Raw genomic sequence first — 17,344 nt, forward strand, 5'->3', positions numbered from 1 at the left:
TTGTGTTTGAGAGGAGAGTGTCTCTTTTGCAATACAAATTCAAACAGCCATTCCTTAGCTACACCAATGTAACACAAAAGATGCATGGTCCTAAACTTCCATTTTAAGTTGACTTACCTCTACTGAAGGAAAAGTCACAAAACATGACGAATGTTTAATGATGCTCACCAAAAATACTAACGTTGAGTGCTGTTTCAACCAAAATATACATAAAAGAGGTTTACCACCAACTATCTGAAAATAGTTTATGCTAAAAAAGCATCAAGAGGATAGGACACAGAAAACAGAGCAAACAATAAACACGAGCAACAGGGTGCAACCAGAAGCACTTTCCAATCTGATACATTTCTTTCCCAAACCTACCTATTGCATTGACAAACAACAAGTGGACAACACAAGTGGCTTGAGTAGCTCAGTTGGTAGAGCATCAGACTTTTAATCTGAGGGCCCAGGGTTCAAGTCTCTGTTCAAGTGCCACACTATGGATGTAGCAGGAAATACAGGTGCTGTGCAAGCTCTTGAATTGCTTCCTTACATTGGACAGCAGTGCTAAAACTGCTACATTTCACACCTGTTACCAGCCAGTTGTTTTGCTCTTGCAACAATGTCCTGGCCCATTCCTCTCAACTGTACCAAATGATTCAATAACAGCCCATTGTCAATTAAAAAAGCTCTTTTGGAAGCCGAAATAGCTCAGCTGGGAGAGCGCTAGACTGAAGATCTAGAGGTCCTTGGTTCAATCCCGAGTTTCAGCAATCACGTACATCTCCGTTTACATTTAATACTCAGTCACATCAATACTAGTATGTTAAATGTGTGCAATTCCCACTCTTACCATGCTCTCAAAAGCTCTCATTCCTTGCTTTTTCCTGGAATTTCCCATTTCCTTTATCCAACAATGCCACTTATTCACAAAATCGCATCCCGTTTGCATATCAAATAAATACATATACACATACATACCTTTTTTAAACGCATACTTCCCACCATGCCTCCATCCACTTGCCATTGATTAGTGGCTTTCTGTTTGTGCAAAAGTGGATGAAACAGAGAGAGCAATCACATAAGTAAACGGTCCAACCCATGGCAGCTTAGTGTGTACCCTTAGTGTGTAGCCAAGTGAATGGCTCATTAATAAGCCACTGTGTTACAAAGATGGGCTCTTGGGCTATAGAGGGGGACTTTTCCCTGAGGAAATTTGCTTAGGCTCAGGGATTCTTGTGATAAGCAAGAAAAATACTTAGGTGCACTTGATGTGTAAACAGCTCTCTGTCGTAGTCAAACTTAGCCTATAGCAAATTGGTCCAAATCAAAACAAAGGAATCCATCTTTGTGTGTGAGAGGAGAGTGTCTCTTTTGCAATACAAATTCAAACAGCCATTCCTTAGCTACACCAATGTAACACAAAAGATGCATGGTCCTAAACTTCCATTTTAAGTTGACTTACCTCTACTGAAGGAAAAGTCACAAAACATGACGAGTGTTTACTGATGCTCACCAAAAATACTAACGTTGAGTGCTGTTTCAACCAAAATATACGTAAAAGAGGTTTACCACCAACTATCTGAAAATAGTTTATGCTAAAAAAGCATCAAGAGGATAGGACACAGAAAACAGAGCAAACAATAAACACGAGCAACAGGGCGCAACCAGAAGCACTTTCCAATCTGATACATTTCTTTCCCAAACCTACCTATTGCATTGACAAACTACAAGTGGACAACACAAGTGGCTTGAGTAGCTCAGTTGGTAGAGCATCAGACTTTTAATCTGAGGGTCCAGGGTTCGAGTCCCTGTTCAAGTGCCACACTATGGATGTAGCAGGAAATACAGGTGCTCTGCAAGCTCTTGAATTGCTTCCTTACATTGGACAGCAGTGCTAAAACTGCTACATTTCACACCTGTTACCAGCCAGTTCTTTTGCTCTTGCAACAATGTCCTGGCCCATTCCTCTCAACTGTACCAAATGATTCAATAACAGCCCATTGTCAATAAAAAAAGCTCTTTTGGAAGCCAAAATAGCTCTGCTGGGACAGCGCTAGACTGAAGATCTAGAGGTCTTTGGTTCAATCCCGAGTTTCGGCAATCACGTACTTCTCCGTTTACATTTAATACTCAGTCACATCAATACTCGTATGTTAAATGTGTGCAATTCCCACTCTTACCAAGCTCTCATTCCTGGCTTTTTCCTGGAATTTCCCATTTCCTTTATCCAACAATGCCACTTATTCACAAAATCGCATCCCGTTTGCATATCAAATAAATACATATACACATACACACCTTTTTTAAACGCATACTTCCCACCATGCCTCCATCCACTTGCCATTGATTAGTGGCTTTCTGTTTGTGCAAAAGTGGATGAAACAGAGAGAGCAATCACATAAGTAAACGGTCCAACCCATGGCAGCTTAGTGTGTACCCTTAGTGTGTAGCCAAGTGAATGGCTCATTAATAAGCCACTGTGTTACAAAGATGGGCTCTTGGGCTATAGAGGGGGACTTTTCCCTGAGGAAATTTGCTTAGGCTCAGGGATTCTTGTGATAAGCAAGAAAAATACTTAGGTGCACTTGATGTGTAAACAGCTCTCTGTCGTAGTCAAACTTAGCCTATAGCAAATTGGTCCAAATCAAAACAAAGGAATCCATCTTTGTGTGTGAGAGGAGAGTGTCTCTTTTGCAATACAAATTCAAACAGCCATTCCTTAGCTACACCAATGTAACACAAAAGATGCATGGTCCTAAACTTCCATTTTAAGTTGACTTACCTCTACTGAAGGAAAAGTCACAAAACATGACGAGTGTTTAATGATGCTCACCAAAAATACTAACGTTGAGTGCTGTTTCAACCAAAATATACATAAAAGAGGTTTACCACCAACTATCTGAAAATAGTTTATGCTAAAAAAGCATCAAGAGGATAGGACACAGAAAACAGAGCAAACAATAAACACGAGCAACAGGGTGCAACCAGAAGCACTTTCCAATCTGATACATTTCTTTCCCAAACCTACCTATTGCATTGACAAACTACAAGTGGACAACACAAGTGGCTTGAGTAGCTCAGTTGTTAGAGCATCAGACTTTTAATCTGAGGGTCCAGGGTTCGAGTCCCTGTTCAAGTGCCACACTATGGATGTAGCAGGAAATACAGGTGCTGTGCAAGCTCTTGAATTGCTTCCTTATATTGGACAGCAGTGCTAAAACTGCTACATTTCACACCTGTTACCAGCCAGTTCTTTTGCTCTTGCAACAATGTCCTGGCCCATTCCTCTCAACTGTACCAAATGATTCAATAACAGCCCATTGTCAATAAAAAAAGCTCTTTTGGAAGCCGAAATAGCTCAGCTGGGAGGGCGCTAGACTGAAGATCTAGAGGTCCTTGGTTCAATCCCGAGTTTCGGCAATCACGTACTTCTCCGTTTACATTTAATACTCAGTCACATCAATACTCGTATGTTAAATGTGTGCGATTCCCACTCTTACCATGCTCTCAAAAGCTCTCATTCCTGGCTTTTTCCTGGAATGTCCCATTTCCTTTATCCAACAATGCCACTTATTCACAAAATCGCATCCCGTTTGCATATCAAATAAATACATATACACATACACACCTTTTTTAAACGCATACTTCCCACCATGCTTCCATCCACTTGCCACTGATTAGTGGCTTTCTGTTTGTGCAAAAGTGGATGAAACAGAGAGAGCAATCACATAAGTAAACGGTCCAACCCATGGCAGCTTAGTGTGTACCCTTAGTGTGTAGCCAAGTGAATGGCTCATTAATAAGCCACTGTGTTACAAAGATGGGCTCTTGGGCTATAGAGGGGGACTTTTCCCTGAGGAAATTTGCTTAGGCTCAGGGATTCTTGTGATAAGCAAGAAAAATACTTAGGTGCACTTCATGTGTAAACAGCTCTCTGTCGTAGTCAAACTTAGCCTATAGCAAATTGGTCCAAATCAAAACAAAGGAATCCATCTTTGTGTGTGAGAGGAGAGTGTCTCTTTTGCAATACAAATTCAAACAGCCATTCCTTAGCTACACCAATGTAACACAAAAGATGCATGGTCCTAAACTTCCATTTTAAGTTGACTTACCTCTACTGAAGGAAAAGTCACAAAACATGACGAGTGTTTAATGATGCTCACCAAAAATACTAACGTTGAGTGCTGTTTCAACCAAAATATACGTAAAAGAGGTTTACCACCAACTATCTGAAAATAGTTTATGCTAAAAAAGCATCAAGAGGATAGGACACAGAAAACAGAGCAAACAATAAACACGAGCAACAGGGTGCAACCAGAAGCACTTTCCAATCTGATACATTTCTTTCCCAAACCTACCTATTGCATTGACAAACTACAAGTGGACAACACAAGTGGCTTGAGCAGCTCAGTTGGTAGAGCATCAGACTTTTAATCTGAGGGTCCAGGGTTCGAGTCCCTGTTCAAGTGCCACACTATGGATGTAGCAGAAAATACAGGTGCTGTGCAAGCTCTTGAATTGCTTCCTTATATTGGACAGCAGTGCTAAAACTGCTACATTTCACACCTGTTACCAGCCAGTTCTTTTGCTCTTGCAACAATGTCCTGGCCCATTCCTCTCAACTGTACCAAATGATTCAATAACAGCCCATTGTCAATAAAAAAAGGTCTTTTGGAAGCCGAAATAGCTCAGCTGGGAGAGCGCTAGACTGAAGATCTAGAGGTCCTTGGTTCAATCCCGCGTTTCGGCAATCACGTACTTCTCCGTTTACATTTAATACTCAGTCACATCAATACTCATATACATAAAAGAGGTTTACCACCAACGATCTGAAAATAGTTTATGCTAAAAAAGCATCAAGAGGATAGGACACAGAAAACAGAGCAAACAATAAACACGTGCAACAGGGTGCAACCAGAAGCACTTTCCAATCTGATACATTTCTTTCCCAAACCTACCTATTGCATTGACAAACTACAAGTGGACAACACAAGTGGCTTGAGTAGCTCAGTTGGTAGAGCATCAGACTTTTAATCTGAGGGTCCAGGGTTCGAGTCCCTCTTTAAGTGCCACACTATGGATGTAGCAGGAAATACAGGTGCTGTGCAAGCTCTTGAATTGCTTCCTTATATTGGACAGCAGTGCTAAAACTGCTACATTTCACACCTGTTACCAGCCAGTTCTTTTGCTCTTGCAACAATGTCCTGGCCCATTCCTCTCAACTGTACCAAATGATTCAATAACAGCCCATTGTCAATAAAAAAAGCTCTTTTGGAAGCCGAAATAGCTCAGCTGGGAGAGCGCTAGACTGAAGATCTAGAGGTCCTTGGTTCAATCCCGCGTTTCGGCAATCACGTACTTCTCCGTTTACATTTAATACTCGGTCACATCAATACTTGTATGTTAAATGTGTGCGATTCCCACTCTTACCAAGCTCTCATTCCTTGCTTTTTCCTTGAATTTCCCATTTCCTTTATCCAACAATGCCACTTATTCACAAAATCGCATCCCGTTTGCATATCAAATAAATACATATACACATACATACCATTTTTAAACGCATACTTCCCACCATGCCTCCATCCACTTGCCATTGATTAGTGGCTTTCTGTTTGTGCAAAAGTGGATGAAACAGAGAGAGCAATCACATAAGTAAACGGTCCAACCCATGGCAGCTTAGTGTGTACCCTTAGTGTGTAGCCAAGTGAATGGCTCATTAATAAGCCACTGTGGCACAAAGATGGGCTCTTGGGCTATAGAGGGGGACTTTTCCCTGAGGAAATTTGCTTAGGCTCAGGGATTCTTGTGATAAGCAAGAAAAATACTTAGGTGCACTTCATGTGTAAACAGCTCTCTGTCGTAGTCAAACTTAGCCTATAGCAAATTGGTCCAAATCAAAACAAAGGAATCCATCTTTGTGTGTGAGAGGAGAGTGTCTCTTTTGCAATACAAATTCAAACAGCCATTCCTTAGCTACACCAATGTAACACAAAAGATGCATGGTCCTAAACTTCCATTTTAAGTTGACTTACCTCTACTGAAGGAAAAGTCACAAAACATGACGAGTGTTTAATGATGCTCACCATAAATACTAACGTTGAGTTCTGTTTCAACCAAAATATACATAAAAGAGGTTTACCACCAACTATCTGAAAATAGTTTATGCTAAAAAAGCATCAAGAGGATAGGACACAGAAAACAGAGCAAACAATAAACACGAGCAACAGGGTGCAACCAGAAGCACTTTCCAATCTGATACATTTCTTTCCCAAACCTACCTATTGCATTGACAAACTACAAGTGGACAACACAAGTGGCTTGAGTAGCTCAGTTGGTAGAGCATCAGACTTTTAATCTGAGGGTCCAGGGTTCGAGTCCCTGTTCAAGTGCCACACTATGGATGTAGCAGGAAATACAGGTGCTGTGCAAGCTCTTGAATTGCTTCCTTATATTGGACAGCAGTGCTAAAACTGCTACATTTCACACCTGTTACCAGCCAGTTCTTTTGCTCTTGCAACAATGTCCTGGCCCAATCCTCTCAACTGTACCAAATGATTCAATAACAGCCCATTGTCAATAAAAAAAGCTCTTTTGGAAGCCGAGATAGCTCAGCTGGGAGAGCGCTAGACTGAAGATCTAGAGGTCCTTGGTTCAATCCCGAGTTTCGGCAATCACGTACTTCTCCGTTTACATTTAATACTCAGTCACATCAATACTCGTATGTTAAATGTGTGCGATTCCCACTCTTACCATGCTCTCATTCCTGGCTCTTTCCTGGAATTTCCCATTTCCTTTATCCAACAATGCCACTTATTCACAAAATCGCTTCCCGTTTGCATATCAAATAAATACATATACACATACACACCTTTTTTAAACGCATACTTCCCACCATGCTTCCATCCACTTGCCACTGATTAGTGGCTTTCTGTTTGTGCAAAAGTGGATGAAACAGAGAGAGCAATCACATAAGTAAACGGTCCAACCCATGGCAGCTTAGTGTGTACCCTTAGTGTGTAGCCAAGTGAATGGCTCATTAATAAGCCACTGTGGCACAAAGATGGGCTCTTGGGCTATAGAGGGGGACTTTTCCCTGAGGAAATTTGCTTAGGCTCAGGGATTCTTGTGATAAGCAAGAAAAATACTTAGGTGCACTTCATGTGTAAACAGCACTTTGTCGTAGTCAAACTTAGCCTATAGCAAATTGGTCCAAATCAAAACAAAGGAATCCATCTTTGTGTGTGAGAGGAGAGTGTCTCTTTTGCAATACAAATTCAAACAGCCATTCCTTAGCTACACCAATGTAACACAAAAGATGCATGGTCCTAAACTTCCATTTTAAGTTGACTTACCTCTACTGAAGGAAAAGTCACAAAACATGACGAGTGTTTAATGATGCTCACCAAAAATACTAACGTTGAGTGCTGTTTCAACCAAAATATACATAAAAGAGGTTTACCACCAACTATCTGAAAATAGTTTATGCTAAAAAAGCATCAAGAGGATAGGACACAGAAAACAGAGCAAACAATAAACACGAGCAACAGGGTGCAACCAGAAGCACTTTCCAATCTGATACATTTCTTTCCCAAACCTACCTATTGCATTGACAAACTACAAGTGGACAACACAAGTGGCTTGAGTAGCTCAGTTGGTAGAGCATCAGACTTTTAACCTGAGGGTCCAGGGTTCGAGTCCCTGTTCAAGTGCCACACTATGGATGTAGCAGGAAATACAGGTGCTGTGCAAGCTCTTGAATTGATTCCTTATATTGGACAGCAGTGCTAAAACTGCTACATTTCACACCTGTTACCAGCCAGTTCTTTTGCTCTTGCAACAATGTCCTGGCCCATTCCTCTCAACTGTACCAAATGATTCAATAACAGCCCATTGTCAATAAAAAAAAGGTCTTTTGGAAGCCGAAATAGCTCAGCTGGGAGAGCGCTAGACTGAAGATCTAGAGGTCCTTGGTTCAATCCCGAGTTTCGGCAATCACGTACTTCTCCGTTTACATTTAATACTCAGTCACATCAATACTCGTATGTTAAATGTGTGCGATTCCCACTCTTAACAAGCTCTCATTCCTGGCTTTTTCCTGGAATTTCCCATTTCCTTTATCCAACAATGCCACTTATTCACAAAATCGCTTCCCGTTTGCATATCAAATAAATACATATACACATACACACCTTTTTTAAACGCATACTTCCCACCATGCTTCCATCCACTTGCCACTGATTAGTGGCTTTCTGTTTGTGCAAAAGTGGATGAAACAGAGAGAGCAATCACATAAGTAAACGGTCCAACCCATGGCAGCTTAGTGTGTACCCTTAGTGTGTAGCCAAGTGAATGGCTCATTAATAAGCCACTGTGTTACAAAGATGGGCTCTTGGGCTATAGAGGGGGACTTTTCCCTGAGGAAATTTGCTTAGGCTCAGGGATTCTTGTGATAAGCAAGAAAAATACTTAGGTGCACTTCATGTGTAAACAGCTCTCTGTCGTAGTCAAACTTAGCCTATAGCAAATTGGTCCAAATCAAAACAAAGGAATCCATCTTTGTGTTTGAGAGGAGAGTGTCTCTTTTGCAATACAAATTCAAACAGCCATTCCTTAGCTACACCAATGTAACACAAAAGATGCATGGTCCTAAACTTCCATTTTAAGTTGACTTACCTTTACTGAAGGAAAAGTCACAAAACATGACGAATGTTTAATGATGCTCACCAAAAATACTAACGTTGAGTGCTGTTTCAACCAAAATATACATAAAAGAGGTTTACCACCAACTATCTGAAAATAGTTTATGCTAAAAAAGCATCAAGAGGATAGGACACAGAAAACAGAGCAAACAATAAACACGAGCAACAGGGTGCAACCAGAAGCACTTTCCAATCTGATACATTTCTTTCCCAAACCTACCTATTGCATTGACAAACTACAAGTGGACAACACAAGTGGCTTGAGTAGCTCAGTTGGTAGAGCATCAGACTTTTAACCTGAGGGTCCAGGGTTCGAGTCCCTGTTCAAGTGCCACACTATGGATGTAGCAGGAAATACAGGTGCTGTGCAAGCTCTTGAATTGATTCCTTATATTGGACAGCAGTGCTAAAACTGCTACATTTCACACCTGTTACCAGCCAGTTCTTTTGCTCTTGCAACAATGTCCTGGCCCATTCCTCTCAACTGTACCAAATGATTCAATAACAGCCCATTGTCAATAAAAAAAGCTGTTTTGGAAGCCGAAATAGCTCAGCTGGGAGAGCGCTAGACTGAAGATCTAGAGGTCCTTGGTTCAATCCCGAGTTTCGGCAATCACGTACTTCTCCGTTTACATTTAATACTCAGTCACATCAATACTCGTATGTTAAATGTGTGCGATTCCCACTCTTACCATGCTCTCATTCCTGGCTTTTTCCTGGAATTTCCCATTTCCTTTATCCAACAATGCCACTTATTCACAAAATCGCTTCCCGTTTGCATATCAAATAAATACATATACACATACACACCTTTTTTAAACGCATAATTCCCACCATGCTTCCATCCACTTGCCACTGATTAGTGGCTTTCTGTTTGTGCAAAAGTGGATGAAACAGAGAGAGCAATCACATAAGTAAATGGTCCAACCCATGGGAGCTTAGTGTGTACCCTTAGTGTGTAGCCAAGTGAATGGCTCATTAATAAGCCACTGTGTTACAAAGATGGGCTCTTGGGCTATAGAGGGGGACTTTTCCCTGAGGAAATTTGCTTAGGCTCAGGGATTCTTGTGATAAGCAAGAAAAATACTTAGGTGCACTTCATGTGTAAACAGCTCTCTGTCGTAGTCAAACTTAGCCTATAGCAAATTGGTCCAAATCAAAACAAAGGAATCCATCTTTGTGTGTGAGAGGAGAGTGTCTCTTTTGCAATACAAATTCAAACAGCCATTCCTTAGCTACACCAATGTAACACAAAAGATGCATGGTCCTAAACTTCCATTTTAAGTTGACTTACCTCTACTGAAGGAAAAGTCACAAAACATGACGAGTGTTTAATGATGCTCACCAAAAATACTAACGTTAAGTGCTGTTTCAACCAAAATATACGTAAAAGAGGTTTACCACCAACTATCTGAAAATAGTTTATGCTAAAAAAGCATCAAGAGGATAGGACACAGAAAACAGAGCAAACAATAAACACGAGCAACAGGGTGCAACCAGAAGCACTTTCCAATCTGATACATTTCTTTCCCAAACCTACCTATTGCATTGACAAACTACAAGTGGACAACACAAGTGGCTTGAGTAGCTCAGTTGGTAGAGCATCAGACTTTTAATCTGAGGGTCCAGGGTTCGAGTCCCTCTTCAAGTGCCACACTATGGATGGAGCAGGAAATACAGGTGCTGTGCAAGCTCTTGAATTGCTTCCTTATATTGGACAGCAGTGCTAAAACTGCTACATTTCACACCTGTTACCAGCCAGTTCTTTTGCTCTTGCAACAATGTCCTGGCCCATTCCTCTCAACTGTACCAAATGATTCAATAACAGCCCATTGTCAATAAAAAAAGCTGTTTTGGAAGCCGAAATAGCTCAGCTGGGAGAGCGCTAGACTGAAGATCTAGAGGTCCTTGGTTCAATCCCGAGTTTCGGCAATCACGTAATTCTCCGTTTACATTTAATACTCAGTCACATCAATACTCGTATGTTAAATGTGTGCGATTCCCACTCTTACCATGCTCTCATTCCTGGCTTTTTCCTGGAATTTCCCATTTCCTTTATCCAACAATGCCACTTATTCACAAAATCGCTTCCCGTTTGCATATCAAATAAATACATATACACATACACACCTTTTTTAAACGCATACTTCCCACCATGCTTCCATCCACTTGCCACTGATTAGTGGCTTTCTGTTTGTGCAAAAGTGGATGAAACAGAGAGAGCAATCACATAAGTAAATGGTCCAACCCATGGGAGCTTAGTGTGTACCCTTAGTGTGTAGCCAAGTGAATGGCTCATTAATAAGCCACTGTGTTACAAAGATGGGCTCTTGGGCTATAGAGGGGGACTTTTCCCTGAGGAAATTTGCTTAGGCTCAGGGATTCTTGTGATAAGCAAGAAAAATACTTAGGTGCACTTCATGTGTAAACAGCTCTCTGTCGTAGTCAAACTTAGCCTATAGCAAATTGGTCCAAATCAAAACAAAGGAATCCATCTTTGTGTGTGAGAGGAGAGTGTCTCTTTTGCAATACAAATTCAAACAGCCATTCCTTAGCTACACCAATGTAACACAAAAGATGCATGGTCCTAAACTTCCATTTTAAGTTGACTTACCTCTACTGAAGGAAAAGTCACAAAACATGACGAGTGTTTAATGATGCTCACCAAAAATACTAACGTTGAGTGCTGTTTCAACCAAAATATACGTAAAAGAGGTTTACCACCAACTATCTGAAAATAGTTTATGCTAAAAAAGCATCAAGAGGATAGGACACAGAAAACAGAGCAAACAATAAACACGAGCAACAGGGTGCAACCAAAAGCACTTTCCAATCTGATACATTTCTTTCCCAAACCTACCTATTGCATTGACAAACTACAAGTGGACAACACAAGTGGCTTGAGTAGCTCAGTTGGTAGAGCATCAGACTTTTAATCTGAGGGTCCAGGGTTCGAGTCCCTGTTCAAGTGCCACACTATGGATGTAGCAGGAAATACAGGTGCTGTGCAAGCTCTTGAATTGCTTCCTTATATTGGACAGCAGTGCTAAAACTGCTACATTTCACACCTGTTACCAGCCAGTTCTTTTGCTCTTGCAACAATGTCCTGGCCCATTCCTCTCAACTGTACCAAATGATTCAATAACAGCCCATTGTCAATAAAAAAAGCTCTTTTGGAAGCCGAGATAGCTCAGCTGGGAGAGCGCTAGACTGAAGATCTAGAGGTCCTTGGTTCAATCCCGAGTTTGGGCAATCACGTACTTCTCCGTTTACATTTAATACTCAGTCACATCAATACTCGTATGTTAAATGTGTGCGATTCCCACTCTTACCATGCTCTCATTCCTGGCTTTTTCCTGGAATTTCCCATTTCCTTTATCCAACAATGCCACTTATTCACAAAATCGCTTCCCGTTTGCATATCAAATAAATACATATACACATACACAACTTTTTTAAACGCATACTTCCCACCATGCTTCCATCCACTTGCCACTGATTAGTGGCTTTCTGTTTGTGCAAAAGTGGATGAAACAGAGAGAGCAATCACATAAGTAAACGGTCCAACCCATGGGAGCTTAGTGTGTACCCTTAGTGTGTAGCCAAGTGAATAGCTCATTAATAAGCCACTGTGGCACAAAGACGGGCTCTTGGGCTATAGAGGGGACTTTTCCCTGAGGAAATTTGCTTAGGCTCAGGGATTCTTGTGATAAGCAAGAAAAATACTTAGGTGCACTTCATGTGTAAACAGCTCTCTGTCGTAGTCAAACTTAGCCTATAGCAAATTGGTCCAAATCAAAACAAAGGAATCCATCTTTGTGTGTGAGAGGAGAGTGTCTCTTTTGCAATACAAATTCAAACAGCCATTCCTTAGCTACACCAATGTAACACAAAAGATGCATGGTCCTAAACTTCCATTTTAAGTTGACTTACCTCTACTGAAGGAAAAGTCACAAAACATGACGAGTGTTTAATGATGCTCACCAAAAATACTAACGTTGAGTGCTGTTTCAACCAAAATATACGTAAAAGAGGTTTACCACCAACTATCTGAAAATAGTTTATGCTAAAAAAGCATCAAGAGGATAGGACACAGAAAACAGAGCAAACAATAAACACGAGCAACAGGGTGCAACCAGAAGCACTTTCCAATCTGATACATTTCTTTCCCAAACCTACCTATTGCATTGACAAACTACAAGTGGACAACACAAGTGGCTTGAGTAGCTCAGTTGGTAGAGCATCAGACTTTTAATCTGAGGGTCCAGGGTTCGAGTCCCTCTTCAAGTGCCACACTATGGATGGAGCAGGAAATACAGGTGCTGTGCAAGCTCTTGAATTGCTTCCTTACATTGGACAGCAGTGCTAAAACTGCTACATTTCACACCTGTTACCAGCCAGTTCTTTTGCTCTTGCAACAATGTCCTGGCCCATTCCTCTCAACTGTACCAAATGATTCAATAACAGCCCATTGTCAATAAAAAAAGCTGTTTTGGAAGCCGAAATAGCTCAGCTGGGAGAGCGCTAGACTGAAGATCTAGAGGTCCTTGGTTCAATCCCGAGTTTCGGCAATCACGTAATTCTCCGTTTACATTTAATACTCAGTCACATCAATACTCGTATGTCCAATGTGTGCGATTCCCACTCTTACCATGCTCTCATTCCTGGCTTTTTCCTGGAATTTCCCATTTCCTTTATCCATCAATGCCACTTATTCACAAAATCGCTTTCCGTTTGCATATCAAATAAATACATATACACATACACACCTTTTTTAAACGCATACTTCCCACCATGCTTCCATCCACTTGCCACTGATTAGTGGCTTTCTGTTTGTGCAAAAGTGGATGAAACAGAGAGAGCAATCACATAAGTAAATGGTCCAACCCATGGGAGCTTAGTGTGTACCCTTAGTGTGTAGCCAAGTGAATGGCTCATTAATAAGCCACTGTGTTACAAAGATGGGCTCTTGGGCTATAGAGGGGGACTTTTCCCTGAGGAAATTTGCTTAGGCTCAGGGATTCTTGTGATAAGCAAGAAAAATACTTAGGTGCACTTCATGTGTAAACAGCTCTCTGTCGTAGTCAAACTTAGCCTATAGCAAATTGGTCCAAATCAAAACAAAGGAATCCATCTTTGTGTGTGAGAGGAGAGTGTCTCTTTTGCAATACAAATTCAAACAGCCATTCCTTAGCTACACCAATGTAACACAAAAGATGCATGGTCCTAAACTTCCATTTTAAGTTGACTTACCTCTACTGAAGGAAAAGTCACAAAACATGACGAGTGTTTAATGATGCTCACCAAAAATACTAACGTTGAGTGCTGTTTCAACCAAAATATACGTAAAAGAGGTTTACCACCAACTATCTGAAAATAGTTTATGCTAAAAAAGCATCAAGAGGATAGGACACAGAAAACAGAGCAAACAATAAACACGAGCAACAGGGTGCAACCAGAAGCACTTTCCAATCTGATACATTTCTTTCCCAAACCTACCTATTGCATTGACAAACTACAAGTGGACAACACAAGTGGCTTGAGTAGCTCAGTTGGTAGAGCATCAGACTTTTAATCTGAGGGTCCAGGGTTCGAGTCCCTCTTCAAGTGCCACACTATGGATGGAGCAGGAAATACAGGTGCTGTGCAAGCTCTTGAATTGCTTCCTTATATTGGACAGCAGTGCTAAAACTGCTACATTTCACACCTGTTACCAGCCAGTTCTTTTGCTCTTGCAACAATGTCCTGGCCCATTCCTCTCAACTGTACCAAATGATTCAATAACAGCCCATTGTCAATAAAAAAAGGTCTTTTGGAAGCCGAAATAGCTCAGCTGGGAGAGCGCTAGACTGAAGATCTAGAGGTCCTTGGTTCAATCCCGAGTTTCGGCAATCACGTACTTCTCCGTTTACATTTAATACTCAGTCACATCAATACTCGTATGTTAAATGTGTGCGATTCCCACTCTTACCATGCTCTCATTCCTGGCTTTTTCCTGGAATTTCCCATTTCCTTTATCCAACAATGCCACTTATTCACAAAATCGCTTCCCGTTTGCATATCAAATAAATACATATACACATACACACCTTTTTTAAACGCATACTTCCCACCATGCTTCCATCCACTTGCCACTGATTAGTGGCTTTCTGTTTGTGCAAAAGTGGATGAAACAGAGAGAGCAATCACATAAGTAAACGGTCCAACCCATGGCAGCTTAGTGTGTACCCTTAGTGTGTAGCCAAGTGAATGGCTCATTAATAAGCCACTGTGGCACAAAGATGGGCTCTTGGGCTATAGAGGGGGACTTTTCCCTGAGGAAATTTGCTTAGGCTCAGGGATTCTTGTGATAAGCAAGAAAAATACTTAGGTGCACTTCATGTGTAAACAGCTCTCTGTCGTAGTCAAACTTAGCCTATAGCAAATTGGTCCAAATCAAAACAAAGGAATCCATCTTTGTGTGTGAGAGGAGAGTGTCTCTTTTGCAATACAAATTCAAACAGCCATTCCTTAGCTACACCAATGTAACACAAAAGATGCATGGTCCTAAACTTTCATTTTAAGTTGACTTACCTCTACTGAAGGAAAAGTCACAAAACATGACGAGTGTTTAATGATGCTCACCAAAAATACTAACGTTGCGTGCTGTTCCAACCAAAATATACATAAAAGAGGTTTACCACCAACTATCTGAAAATAGTTTATTCTAAAAAAGCATCAAGAGGATAGGACACAGAAAACAGAGCAAACAATAAACACGAGCAACAGGGTGCAACCAGAAGCACTTTCCAATCTGATACATTTCTTTCCCAAACCTACCTATTGCATTGACAAACTACAAGTGGACAACACAAGTGGCTTGAGTAGCTCAGTTGGTAGAGCATCAGACTTTTAATCTGAGGGTCCAGGGTTCAAGTCCCTGTTCAAGTGCCACACTATGGATGTAGCAAGAAATACAGGTGCTGTGCAAGCTCTTGAATTGCGTCCTTATATTGGACAGCAGTGCTAAAACTGCTACATTTCACACCTGTTACCAGCCAGTTCTTTTGCTCTTGCAACAATGTCCTGGCCTATTCCTCTCAACTGTACCACATGAATCAATAACAGCCCATTGTCAATAAAAAAAGCTCTTTTGGAAGCCGAAATAGCTCAGCTGGGAGAGTGCTAGACTGAAGATCTAGAGGTCCTTGGTTCAATCCCGAGTTTCAGCAATCACATACATCTCCGTTTACATTTAATACTCAGTCACATCAATACTCGTATGTTAAATGTGTGCGATTCCCACTCTTACCATGCTCTCAAAAGCTCTCATTCCTGGCTTTTTCCTGGAATTTCCCATTTCCTTTATCCAACAATCCCACTTATTCACAAAATCGCTTCCCGTTTGCATATCAAATAAATACATATACACATACACACCTTTTTTAAACGCATACTTCCCACCATGCTTCCATCCACTTGCCACTGATTAGTGGCTTTCTGATTGTGCAAAAGTGGATGAAACAGAGAGAGCAATCACATAAGTAAACGGTCCAACCCATGGCAGCTTAGTGTGTACCCTTAGTGTGTAGCCAAGTGAATGGCTCATTAATAAGCCACTGTGGCACAAAGATGGGCTCTTGGGCTATAGAGGGGGACTTTTCCCTGAGGAAATTTGCTTAGGCTCAGGGATTCTTGTGATAAGCAAGAAAAATACTTAGGTGCACTTCATGTGTAAACAGCTCTCTGTCGTAGTCAAACTTAGCCTATAGCAAATTGGTCCAAATCAAAACAAAGGAATCCATCTTTGTGTTTGAGAGGAGAGTGTCTCTTTTGCAATACAAATTCAAACAGCCATTCCTTAGCTACACCAATGTAACACAAAAGATGCATGGTCCTAAACTTCCATTTTAAGTTGACTTACCTCTACTGAAGGAAAAGTCACAAAACATGACGAATGTTTAATGATGCTCACCAAAAATACTAACGTTGAGTGCTGTTTCAACCAAAATATACATAAAAGAGGTTTACCACCAACTATCTGAAAATAGTTTATGCTAAAAAAGCATCAAGAGGATAGGACACAGAAAACAGAGCAAACAATAAACACGAGCAACAGGGTGCAACCAGAAGCACTTTCCAATCTGATACATTTCTTTCCCAAACCTACCTATTGCATTGACAAACAACAAGTGGACAACACAAGTGGCTTGAGTAGCTCAGTTGGTAGAGCATCAGACTTTTAATCTGAGGGCCCAGGGTTCAAGTCTCTGTTCAAGTGCCACACTATGGATGTAGCAGGAAATACAGGTGCTGTGCAAGCTCTTGAATTGCTTCCTTACATTGGACAGCAGTGCTAAAACTGCTACATTTCACACCTGTTACCAGCCAGTTGTTTTGCTCTTGCAACAATGTCCTGGCCCATTCCTCTCAACTGTACCAAATGATTCAATAACAGCCCATTGTCAATTAAAAAAGCTCTTTTGGAAGCCGAAATAGCTCAGCTGGGAGAGCGCTAGACTGAAGATCTAGAGGTCCTTGGTTCAATCCCGAGTTTCAGCAATCACGTACATCTCCGTTTACATTTAATACTCAGTCACATCAATACTAGTATGTTAAATGTGTGCAATTCCCACTCTTACCATGCTCTCAAAAGCTCTCATTCCTTGCTTTTTCCTGGA

The 17,344-nt window shown here is 41.1% G+C and overlaps 20 non-coding genes across 20 annotated transcripts; all 20 read left to right on the forward strand.

Moving 5' to 3' along the window:
* The first annotated feature begins 682 nt into the window (after positions 1-682).
* trnaf-gaa (transfer RNA phenylalanine (anticodon GAA)) lies at positions 683-755 on the forward strand. Its single transcript has one exon. It is a non-coding gene; the product is annotated as a tRNA-Phe (tRNA).
* A 976-nt stretch (positions 756-1,731) lies between these two features.
* trnak-uuu (transfer RNA lysine (anticodon UUU)) lies at positions 1,732-1,804 on the forward strand. The gene has a single exon. It is a non-coding gene; the product is annotated as a tRNA-Lys (tRNA).
* Positions 1,805-3,332: 1,528 nt separating this feature from the next.
* Positions 3,333-3,405, forward strand: trnaf-gaa (transfer RNA phenylalanine (anticodon GAA)). The gene has a single exon. It is a non-coding gene; the product is annotated as a tRNA-Phe (tRNA).
* Positions 3,406-4,662: 1,257 nt separating this feature from the next.
* Positions 4,663-4,735, forward strand: trnaf-gaa (transfer RNA phenylalanine (anticodon GAA)). Its single transcript has one exon. It is a non-coding gene; the product is annotated as a tRNA-Phe (tRNA).
* A 246-nt stretch (positions 4,736-4,981) lies between these two features.
* On the forward strand, positions 4,982-5,054 carry trnak-uuu (transfer RNA lysine (anticodon UUU)). Its single transcript has one exon. It is a non-coding gene; the product is annotated as a tRNA-Lys (tRNA).
* A 208-nt stretch (positions 5,055-5,262) lies between these two features.
* trnaf-gaa (transfer RNA phenylalanine (anticodon GAA)) lies at positions 5,263-5,335 on the forward strand. Its single transcript has one exon. It is a non-coding gene; the product is annotated as a tRNA-Phe (tRNA).
* Positions 5,336-6,301: 966 nt separating this feature from the next.
* Positions 6,302-6,374, forward strand: trnak-uuu (transfer RNA lysine (anticodon UUU)). Its single transcript has one exon. It is a non-coding gene; the product is annotated as a tRNA-Lys (tRNA).
* Positions 6,375-6,582: 208 nt separating this feature from the next.
* On the forward strand, positions 6,583-6,655 carry trnaf-gaa (transfer RNA phenylalanine (anticodon GAA)). The gene has a single exon. It is a non-coding gene; the product is annotated as a tRNA-Phe (tRNA).
* A 1,248-nt stretch (positions 6,656-7,903) lies between these two features.
* On the forward strand, positions 7,904-7,976 carry trnaf-gaa (transfer RNA phenylalanine (anticodon GAA)). Its single transcript has one exon. It is a non-coding gene; the product is annotated as a tRNA-Phe (tRNA).
* Positions 7,977-9,223: 1,247 nt separating this feature from the next.
* Positions 9,224-9,296, forward strand: trnaf-gaa (transfer RNA phenylalanine (anticodon GAA)). The gene has a single exon. It is a non-coding gene; the product is annotated as a tRNA-Phe (tRNA).
* A 966-nt stretch (positions 9,297-10,262) lies between these two features.
* Positions 10,263-10,335, forward strand: trnak-uuu (transfer RNA lysine (anticodon UUU)). Its single transcript has one exon. It is a non-coding gene; the product is annotated as a tRNA-Lys (tRNA).
* A 208-nt stretch (positions 10,336-10,543) lies between these two features.
* On the forward strand, positions 10,544-10,616 carry trnaf-gaa (transfer RNA phenylalanine (anticodon GAA)). The gene has a single exon. It is a non-coding gene; the product is annotated as a tRNA-Phe (tRNA).
* Positions 10,617-11,582: 966 nt separating this feature from the next.
* Positions 11,583-11,655, forward strand: trnak-uuu (transfer RNA lysine (anticodon UUU)). The gene has a single exon. It is a non-coding gene; the product is annotated as a tRNA-Lys (tRNA).
* A 208-nt stretch (positions 11,656-11,863) lies between these two features.
* trnaf-gaa (transfer RNA phenylalanine (anticodon GAA)) lies at positions 11,864-11,936 on the forward strand. The gene has a single exon. It is a non-coding gene; the product is annotated as a tRNA-Phe (tRNA).
* A 965-nt stretch (positions 11,937-12,901) lies between these two features.
* trnak-uuu (transfer RNA lysine (anticodon UUU)) lies at positions 12,902-12,974 on the forward strand. The gene has a single exon. It is a non-coding gene; the product is annotated as a tRNA-Lys (tRNA).
* A 208-nt stretch (positions 12,975-13,182) lies between these two features.
* Positions 13,183-13,255, forward strand: trnaf-gaa (transfer RNA phenylalanine (anticodon GAA)). Its single transcript has one exon. It is a non-coding gene; the product is annotated as a tRNA-Phe (tRNA).
* Positions 13,256-14,221: 966 nt separating this feature from the next.
* Positions 14,222-14,294, forward strand: trnak-uuu (transfer RNA lysine (anticodon UUU)). The gene has a single exon. It is a non-coding gene; the product is annotated as a tRNA-Lys (tRNA).
* A 208-nt stretch (positions 14,295-14,502) lies between these two features.
* On the forward strand, positions 14,503-14,575 carry trnaf-gaa (transfer RNA phenylalanine (anticodon GAA)). The gene has a single exon. It is a non-coding gene; the product is annotated as a tRNA-Phe (tRNA).
* Positions 14,576-15,541: 966 nt separating this feature from the next.
* Positions 15,542-15,614, forward strand: trnak-uuu (transfer RNA lysine (anticodon UUU)). The gene has a single exon. It is a non-coding gene; the product is annotated as a tRNA-Lys (tRNA).
* Positions 15,615-17,152: 1,538 nt separating this feature from the next.
* Positions 17,153-17,225, forward strand: trnaf-gaa (transfer RNA phenylalanine (anticodon GAA)). Its single transcript has one exon. It is a non-coding gene; the product is annotated as a tRNA-Phe (tRNA).
* The last annotated feature ends 119 nt before the right edge of the window (positions 17,226-17,344 follow it).

The sequence above is a fragment of the Oryzias latipes genome, chromosome 13 (genome assembly GCF_053564925.1).
Source record: "Oryzias latipes strain Hd-rR chromosome 13, Olatipes_Hd-rR_3.1".
NCBI classification, from domain to species: Eukaryota; Metazoa; Chordata; class Actinopteri; order Beloniformes; family Adrianichthyidae; genus Oryzias; species Oryzias latipes.